The following is a 10,755-nucleotide window of genomic DNA, read 5'->3' on the forward strand; positions in this document are numbered from 1 at the left end:
ACTACCACCCCCTCCCCATCCATTTCCTAACAGCTATAGTTTGTTGTTTAATGGTTCTGGTCTGAAGGGAGAAAATGAAGATGACTGAACTTCTTACTGGATCCCAAGATCTCTTATCCCTCTGTCTAAGAGCACCCAATTGAGCATCAGAGTTAACTTTCCCATCCGATCTCTACTGCATCTGCTGTTTCTACCTGTCTGGCACCACCCTTCCACCTTCTTAAAACAGAACCCTGGATTTCCTCTGGAAATCTTCACTTCTGCCTTTATCAGTCCATGGGATTAAGGTAAGATGACTTCAATTCAGAGCTCAAGAGGTGAAGTTTGTCACATTAAGGCAGCGTTGATCCCTCCTTCCTGCATGTGCTCTTGCCCAGGCCAATATGGGTTCAGAGTGATTAAATATAAAGTCGCATATTTAGCAATGACTTACGATTGGCCAATTTAGTGACGAAGCCACTTGTGCAGGAACAAAGGGAATTGAGAGGCTCTTGCTCCTTGTTGAGATTGCCAAACTGGTAAGATGGAAACTTGGAGTCTTGCGGTTACTTGAGAAGAGCCTGCCTGTCACAGAGGAAAGCACGGAACTGGCCTACACAGACATAGGATTACTGGAGCCCTTGTTTGAGCACCTGAATCTAGCTTTGCCCTACCTAATCCATTGATTTTATTGTTATATAGCAATTGAGTCTCTTTTCTTTTTAAACCAATTTGAGTTGTGTTTCCATCACTCACAGTAAAAGAGTCATGAAAAATGCCTTCTGTCTTTCATGTCAATGCTAAAGTTATCTTTCTAACAGATGGACTTCTTCACTATTTAAATCTTTTCTTCCCTTCCTTTCTCCAACTATTAACTTTTGCGTTAAGATTTATGAATTTGGAATCAAGTTAGGTTCTAGGAATGCAAAAAGGTATAAGATGTGTTCCACTGCCACCAAACTTTCAGTCTAATAAGAGAGGCAGATATATCTACAGAAAATCATGATGCAGCCTGGTAAATCCCATGAAGAGTATGCCTAGGATATGATAGGAGCCCAGAGATAGGACAACTAACCTTGTTTCTCAAAGGAGTGGGCTGAACTCTAAGAGAACTTCAGAGAAGCCTCTTTGTGGGAAATGCCCCTTGAATTGAGTCTTAAAGGATGAATGATACTTTCCAAAGTAAACAGGGAGATTAAAGGATGGGGGAAATATTCCAGAAGGAGATGACCAGATGAGCAAAGGCATTGAGGTTAGAATGAGCATTGTGTCTACTGGGAGCAGCCAGCAGTTCATATATCTGGAGCTTAACCCATGAGGCAGGGAGAGGGGAGAGATGGAGGCAGGAGAGTGAGGCAGGACTGAAGGCCATATGTGGACCTTCCACTGGAATGCTCTTAAAATCCTTCTCAAGGTGATGCAATGACCCTATGTGCACAAATCCACCGTTTACTAAGTGGGATGTGGGAGGGTCTGAGTCAATAAAAGGCTCAGGATATGGAAGAAAACGAGAATATAGTGGATATTCATTTTGGTAGATCTTTACTAAGCCCTGACTTTTATAAAGTTCTATGACAGGTTTTAAAAGAGATGCAAAATTGGATAGAAGCCAAACTTTTGACATTCTTTAATATCTAACCAATACATTCCCTCCTGTATGCTAGGTAACTTCCGTTGTTGTTGTACCTGTAGTAAATATTCTGATGATTTTAGCAATTTGCAATTATTTAAAATCATTTCAAGTTACACTAAGTAACATTCAAAACTATTGGCTTTGGAAAATTTTCAAAGGATTTAAAAAATTTCTTTAAATTAGGTTTTCATCTCTACTTTCTAGAATTGTTTCTTAAATATTTATGGAAGTTGTCCTGGTTAAACAAATGCTACCAGGATCATATAATGTAACAGGAAGAAATGGTGATATGACAGATTTACAAAAGAGAAGTAAGCAGGGGGAAAGGGGAAACTTCCTCATGGAAATAGTCTATGTTATAAGAAGATGTTTTTAGAGAATGAAAACATCGTGATGACTTTAGTTTTATGGATGCGAAATTTAGGAAGTCGATAGATGAGTATATAAACCACAAATAAATGTGTCACACATAGGGTTTCACAATACAGATTTTGCCTAGAACAATTATGGATAAAGAATCAATAACTTGATTTTTGAATCAAGTTGTCCATAGTATATTTTCCAATGTTTTTCACTACACCCTCACATGTTTTTTCATCAGAAATACTTTTATTTTTTGTTTTACTCTTCTTGATTCTGTTTACTTGCGTTTATATATTTTTAGAGACATACAAAGCATGTGTGTGTGTTGCGTGTATTACTGTTTGGTTACAGGGAATTAAAACTTTTATTTATTAAAACCTAGTACATACAGAAGGCAAAGAAAGAAGTCAAAATATGGCCAGGGCAAGAAATAGCAACAGTTATTACATGGAACTGAAATTTGAGAAACAGAAAATCAGGAATAGAGTTTCTTCTTTCTGTTACCATGCAATCTCTCATTGCAGCTTTTCTCCTTGTGTCTGCTTCATTTATTTTCCTTTCTGCATCCCACCAGCCCAGCCAACCTAGACATTTTTACTCCTTTTAAAGTCTTGAAAACAGTTCTCATAGGATTATTATGAAAATCGAATCAGTTCACATTTGTAAAATGTGCTGGAAAGTAAATTTTATATAAAATATTGCTAATTAAAGAAAAAATAATGAAATAACTAAAATTAAGAATACTTGTTAAAAGTAAAGGAAATAAGTCATGCATGAATTTGTACTTCCATAGCTGAGGTTAAGTAATCAATTTCATTGACTCTTTATACTTTGCAAATGAGGTCAGGGAGGGGTTAATATTCTTCAATTTCAAGAAAGTAGAAGAAGAAAAATGTGAAGATCCAGAGAGATTTTGAGGATGAAGAGGGGTGAGTTTAGAGGTCATCATAGTAAAGTAGGATGACAGGTTGTCTACTGAGTGGCCAGGGCCAATGACAGGACCGGGTGTTTGAGGGAAATGGCAGGGATTTGGGAGAACGGTTTGTGAAAGTCCAAAGGTAGTTGACTTTAATGAACAAAAGGATTATAAAATATCAGGGAAAGCTCCCCTAAGACTAGAAAGCGTTAAATTACACTGATACCAATTCACACAGTTTCATCTCTTCAGCAATATTTTGTAGTTCAGGGACAAAAACAGGGAAAATGAGTGGGAGTGAGCAAGAATGAGGATTAGCCTCGTGTAAACTATGTGGAGAGTAATTTGCGAGTCCAGGCTGAGTTGGAAGGTGAATGAAACAGGATAAGGGATGATACACTGAAAAAAAGGTGGTGATGGGGGGTTCTTGGAGGGACTTACAGGTCCCTATGGGATGTTCAGCATGTTCAAGCATGCTCAGCGTAAGTTCGAGAGTAGAAGAGTTACAAGGACAAAAGGTTGTGGTCTCAGAAGGGCTTTTCAGTATCTGTAATCTTGTGGCACCATTTGAAGCTAATGATGTCAAAGGCGAGGTCCTGCTTGTGGCTGACTGAGCTAGTGTGTCATTTGCAGGTTCTGAAGTAGAGCAGGTTAAAGAATCATGAGACCCAGTTATGACAGATGGGTGCCAAATTTGGAATCACCTAGTAGAAGACAAATTAGCTAACACTGTTGATAATTAAGTCAGGATAGTCCTAACTCCATTTATGCTTGGTGACTCCTTTGCTTTCAAGTTTTGCTGCCACCCACACAAAACTGGACACTGGTACAATCTCCTTGCTGTGTCTGACCCAGTGAAGAAATAAATAATTGACGTGATTACAGACTATGTTTATTTCTTATTGTTTTTACTAAAGAGAAAGTTAAGACAGCCTCTCAATCACCAGGTTCTCGGTATACTTTACAGTCTAATAAACATAGTGGTTGACAAACTTTGCAGGCTTTCTTATTTGGTTTTTTGGAAAACAAAATTTCTATTCATTGTGCTAAATTTTTTTACAGTTTTAGATGGTGCTTCTGCCAAAGCACAATTCTTGCTTGTCTATAGTGTCCTTGGTGGGTTGCTTGTTAGCTCAGGGATTGTGGCCACTGCTGTTTGAAAATGATATGTGTTCTGGGGGTAAAGCAACAAGGGAAGAGAAGGAGAGTACTATTGTTAGTTTCCAATTCTAGGTGAGATGCAGTGCCTGAGGTTTCACACAGTCATTTTAATAACTTTAAGAATGCTATGAGGTTGATTTTCATATTCTCATTTTATAAATGAGGAAACTAGGGTAGAAGATCTTACAGGTGGAGTTAAAATTCAAACCCAAGATTGTCTAACTCAGGAGCTCATTGGTTCAAAGCCAGTCTTTCTATGGACAAGGAAAGAAGGACTGGGGGAGAAAGACACTATGTAAATCTTAAGTCTGTTGAGTACAATATTTTAAGCCCTCCTGGAAACAATGCATTTTTAAGAATATTCAACCTAGTTTGTACCAGGAACCTAACAGAAATGTAGGACTGATGACAGCTACTAGCCCCCGGAGTGTCGACAGCCCAGAAATCCTCCTACCTATTGTGCCAACTCAACCCCAAATGCTTCATCCCATGGAGTTCCCAGAGACTTCCAATACTAGGTCAGGATCTGATAATCAGATGGAAAGATGTAGATGATAGGCAGGGTGTGCAAAGAGCCTAGCTGCTCTAAGTATTCTACCCCTACCGACTCTCCAAGTATCTTTGAAGGCGCTAATAAGGATGTAGACTCCAAATGGACTGTCAAAGCGTGGCTCTGTCATAACAGACTGGAGAAATACTTTTAGACTACAAGTCACGTTGCAATTGTAGGCCATAAAATCAATTGTGTGGGTTGTAACTAGTATTTAAAAATACATGGAATTAAATGTGATAGGATAGAAAAAAAAAGATAATACTATAATGCATCACATATAATTAGCTTAAGCATTATTTTGTGAAGCTTTTGTTTCTTATATACATGAGTAACTGTGTAAAATTAAACCCGTGATGCTTAAGATGTAGAAAAAGAACTTCTACAAGCAAAAATATCCCTTCAATGGTTTTGTTTCATCGACCAAGGTTGTGACAATATAATAAGTTTCTAGTCTGAAGATATTATCTGCTGAGAATTTCCAGTTAAAAAATAAGTTGAAGTAATGCCATTTTCATTTCATCACTCCTTGAAAGTTTGCACAATAGGGAGCTACAGTAAGTTGCCGTACAACCTGTGCTTTTCCCGACAGGACTGCCTGCTTCTGATGCTCTTGTTGATAAGGGTGACAGCTTCACAATGTTCTCAGCAGAGTTCAACTGAAAGAAAGATAAACATGGAGAAAAGTTTGTTTTGGTTCTTTGACCAGTTGGCACATATTTGCTGACTATTGTATCCAACTAAGTATGTTAGCTGTGGCAGGCATCAAAAGGGAAATAAAGAAAAAAGTAAAACCATAATATTTTGTTACTGACACCCCACTTCCTAATGTGTTAATTTTTTAAAATGTCAATTGAGGTACTTGTATTTCAATTTCAACACTCCTTGCTTATTTTCACTAAAATATCTTTGTTAAATGTCTGACTCAACCCACCAGACTCTGTATGATAGCACAAAGAATAGCAATAATAATAATGACATAATTATAATTATTAATAACCACTAACATTTAGTAAAAACATACCATTTATGTTTTTATATATAGAATAGGGCTGAGATTGTGTGTGTGTGTGTGTGTGTGTATAAAATCTCCTTCAGTAGCCCAAGAAATAGATATTCAAAATATATCCATTTCAAAGATTAGGAAAACAAGGCATGTGCGCCATGCATGCCAAGAAATTTGGACCTTACATGGGGGCAAAAATGAAACCTTGAGTGTTTGTACATATGAGTGACATTGTTGTATTTGTATTTTAGCAAGATAATTCTTGTGCTGTTGAAGGTGAAATATAAGGTGGAAATTCAAAAAGAGGGCAAAACTCTTTATTGTCTTATTATAATTTTTTTAATTATAAAATTAGTTTTATAATTATAAAATTATTGTCTACTCTCTTTCCAACTTACTCTCCTGCCTCTCTGCATATATTCCATCTATACAGAATGATAAACTCTTCTCCAAACACATTAGAGTGTGTTTAGTGTGTTTCCACTCATTTCTCCCTCTGTCTGCAGTTCTGTTCTTCCCTTGACTACTAGTCAATTCCAACTCTCTTTTTCAAGGGCAAGCTCATATGTTGGTACCTCTATGAAGAAACTACTTACAGATCATTTGCCTGTACGAGGAGCACGATATGGTAGAAAGATCAAGGGGTCCGGAATCAGCCAGACTTTCTCTGCCTCTTACATGTGTAACCTTGAGCAAGTCCCTTAAGATTTTTGAGTTTGCTTCCTCAATTGTAAAGTGGGAATATTTTACAATTCCGACCTTGGAGAGTTACTGGGAAGATTAGAGATGATTCTTGGCATCTAATAAGTACTTAAAAGATGGTACCGTTTATGATTATGCTTTTGCAAAGTCACTCAGACAGAGTAAATCATTCTCTTCTCCCTCTTCTCATTGTGCTTTGTTCCTAATTCATGCAGACATTTGCAGCATTAGGTTGGAAGTTTATTAGCCTACGAGCACAGGCAGAGACTCATTTTTGAATCCTAGTATATAGCACCATTTCTGACACAAAGCAAGATGCCCTCTATAGAATATTTTTTGAAATGAATGGTGTGGGCCTATCCTGGGGAAAATGATAGAGACACTGGATAAATATCTGAAAGTTCTATGGGGAGAACTGTAGGAGTTGATGACTGCAACACTCATTGCTTAACCAGCAGTAGTGTTCTGATGCTCAGAATGGAAATCAAACTGATGAGATACTATAGGCCCCATCTAGCATTAAGTTCATTTAGCTGTTCAAAAAGACAGAGGACAAATACAACACTGAATGTGAAAGGCACTATGATCAATGGATTGTGGATTTTTTGGTCAGCTTTACTGAAATTTTGTTTATGTATTATGAAATTGGCAAATTTTAAGTGTAAAATTTGATGACTTTTGACAAAAATATGGTTTTTACAACCATAATACCCATTTAAGATAGTCATGTCCTTTTGAATAATTGATAATTCACCATTATTAAACAACTCTCTCTTTTCCTAGCAACATTTCTTCCTCTAAAACCTACATATATAGGCATTTAGTTTTACTTTGATTACTGCTAATATGGTAAATTTTCTTCAATCCTTTTATTTTTAAACTGTTTGGGGTCTTCATATTTAAAGTGAGTTTTTGTAGATAGCATATGTTTGGATTTTGCTTTTTTATACAGTCTGATAAGCTCAGCCTTTAATTTCAGTATTTATTCCATTTACGTTTAATATGATTCTCAATATGATTGGGTTTCTATTTGCCATCATGCTATTTTTTCCTATTTGTCTCATCTATTTTCTTTTCTTTTTAATTCTTTTCCTGCTTGCCACCTTTTGAATTAATTAGTATTATTTTATTGTTTCACTTCCTATCATTGCCTATTAGCTATCTTTTTTTAATTGCTCTAGGATTTATCAGTGTCTATCTTAATATAAGATGACTTTACATATAATGTAATAATCTTACAACAGCATACTTCCATTTCCCTCTCCCTGCCTTTGTGCTATTGTTGTCATACATTTTACTTCTTCATATGTTATAAACTCTGCAATATATTGTTGCTATTTTTGTCTTAAATAGTCAATTTTTTTAGACAGACAAATAACAAAAATATCTTTTCCTATTCCAGATGTTCTTTACTTTTTGTAAAGATCCAAGTTTCTATCTAGTATTTTACTTCTGCCTGCAGCACTTCTTGTAACATTGCTTGTCTGCTGGTGATGAACCTTCTTCATCTTTTATATGTCTGAAAAAATTTTCATTCTGCCATTAAAAAATTTTTTTTTTTAGTTTAGAATTTTAGGTTATTAAGTACCTTTCAGAGTTTGAAAGATGGTATTTCATTGTCTCCTGGGCTGCATGTTTTCTGATGAGAAGGCTGCTTTCATTCTTACCTTTGTTCTTCTGTTTGTAGTGTGGTTTTTATCCTCTAGCTTCTTTAAAATGTACTCTTTGTCACTGTTTTATTGGGGGTGTGTGTGGGTGTGTGTGTGTGGTCAATTTGATTATAATGTGTCTTGGTTTTATTTTCTCCATGTTTTTTCTGCTTGAGGATTACTGAGCTTCTTGGATATAATTTTCTACATATGTGGAAGATTTTTGGTTCTCATTTTTTCAAGTATTTTTTCTGGCTTCTCATCACCTCCACCATTTTCTGAGACTCCAGATCTATGTATGTTAGGCTGCATGATATTGTCCCACAGTTCGCTGATGGTATCTTCATTTTTTAAAGTCTTTCCTTTCAGCGATCCATTTTGGATAGTTTCTAATGCTAGTCTTCAAGTTCAGTAATTTTTTCTTCTGCAATGTTTAATCTGATGATAAGTAATCCAGTGTACTTTTCATTTCAGCTATAGTATTTTTAATCTCTAAATGTTTGACTTGGGTGTTTTTATTTCTTCCATTTCTCTCTTCATTATGCTCTTCCTTTCCTCTATTTTCTTGAACATATGGCTTATATGAATTATAACTGTTTTAACATTCTCGTCTACTAATCTATCATCTGTGCCATTCCTGTAACGGTTTCTCCTCTCCTGATTATAGTGATATTTTCCTGCTTCTTTGCATATTTTGTAAGTTTTGATTGGATGTCAAATATTGTGAATTTTATGTTGGATATGATTTTTTAAATTATATCTTTTATATTACTTTAAATATTTTTTCACTTTGTTCTGGGATGTAGTTAGGTTACTTGGGATAAGTTTGATACTTTCAAGGCTTGATTTTAAACTTTGTTAGTGTGGGTTCAAAATACCCTTTAGGTGAGGATTAATTTGACCCCACCACTGAGGCAATACTCTTCTGAAAACTCTACCTTTGAGCCTGAAGTATGCTTTGAATCTTTCAGGACAAATTTTAATTCCATAAGATAAAAAATATGATGATATTCTTTGTTTCTGTTATAGGATTTTGTTAAATTAAATGTAATCATACATAAGTTAGTCATTGGACACAAATAGAAAATCTTTGGATTACAGAGGAATTTCTGTAACAATATGTTTATCTAGGGTATAATCTTTTTCTGTCACATCTTTATAGGTTTTTTTCCTTTAGCTTAAGTAAAAATAGATGGAAAATAGGCAAATCTTTATGAGAGAAGAGGTAGTTATCTCTGTTATCTCTGTTGTATGATAATTACAATAAAAAAAAAGCAAAGTCAGTGGCTTTGTTTTAAATTCTAAACTATCAATCTACCCTTATTGAAATTTAATCTCTGCTGTCCTCCAAATATTTTTCTTGAGTTTTCAAACATTGGGTAGTGAGTTTGCAATTTTGCTCCATAAACTTGAGTGTGTGGGAAAATTTAAATTTCTTTATTTTTTTAAAAACAGATTAAATTTGACCCTATCCCACCAAAAAGAAAATTATTTAATATCAGTCATCACTGTGGCTCTCTGATCACACCCCTTGGTAGTGCAAAGGTCCCAGGAGATTTATGCAGAACAAAACATCCAGGAATATCCCACTGGACTTTGGCTTAAATTTGTTTTCCCTAAAAGGACAAATATTGGCAGGGACATTTCAAGTGCAGCACTGTGCAGCTTTTTTCCATTCTGGAGTACAGAAATCGTTGCTATGGTTGCAATATCATAATACTAGTGCTTACTAGTTTCCTAACTATAGACTATAACTGTTCTTCCATAGTCCTGTTACCTTCTTGGAAAGAGAGAGCTGAGAAAAGGAACAAAATAATTAATCTTGGCAGTGTGTGAAACACTGTGACAGCCCCTTTTCCCTTCCTAATCTTCTATCTCTGTGACGTCCAGCAGGGAACCTGGTGAAGATGAAGGGTTGATCATGAGTTCAAAGAAGGGGAAACCTAGAAAGTGGTGAGAAAAAGAGAATAAAAGAAGGAAAAGTCCTTGAGAGAGGGAAAAGAGAAGGATGCCCAAGGGATAGGCAGTTCTTTAGCCAATTTTGAGGATTTGGCCAACTGGCAGTCCAAGATTCACAAATGGAGACTTTGAAACAGAAAGTGAAATTAGGGTAGCCAAATGGTGGATTGGAGACTAGGAGCCACTTCTGTGTTCTAATGCCTTTCTTGTTCTATATTTTCTTCTTACCTCTTTTGGATGTTTGCCAAACTAATATTAACACCATGTGGGACATGGACTATCTTGTCCTCTCTCTTGCAAAGTAGGGGTACAATTCTAAGGTTACACATACCTTAACCAAGGCACTAATTTGTTAAGCTGTGACCATGTTTCCAAGATTGGATAAGGCAGTGAGATCAAGAAATCAAAATATCTATGCCTTCCTTCATAAGAGACAGTCTGATTGAGCAGACAGGCATGCCAACAGGCAATAATAATGTAGTATTTTGCCAGACATTATGTATGTAAGGAACTGGGGATAAAAATAGGAGTCAAATACTGTCCCTATTCTCACAGATCTTAAATTCTAGAAGATAGAATAGACAAATAAATAAAAAAAAGTGTATCATTTTTTGGTTGATTCTGCATAAGGTCCAGTACTGCCGTTAGACTGAGGAAAGAAGGGCCTGCTGTCCTTAGCCAAAGCCTCATAAGTCTTCCCTATCACAAACATACAAAAAAATAAATGTCCCAGAGAACACATGGGCAGTTCTGCCACATGAGGAACCAAAGCCCAGTGTGGGCTTCAAATGACCTTTAACATCCTAAAAATCCTTACCACTAAATCTCCACTCTCTT

This window comes from Equus asinus, chromosome 3 (assembly GCF_041296235.1).
Source record: "Equus asinus isolate D_3611 breed Donkey chromosome 3, EquAss-T2T_v2, whole genome shotgun sequence".
NCBI classification, from domain to species: domain Eukaryota; kingdom Metazoa; phylum Chordata; class Mammalia; order Perissodactyla; family Equidae; genus Equus; species Equus asinus.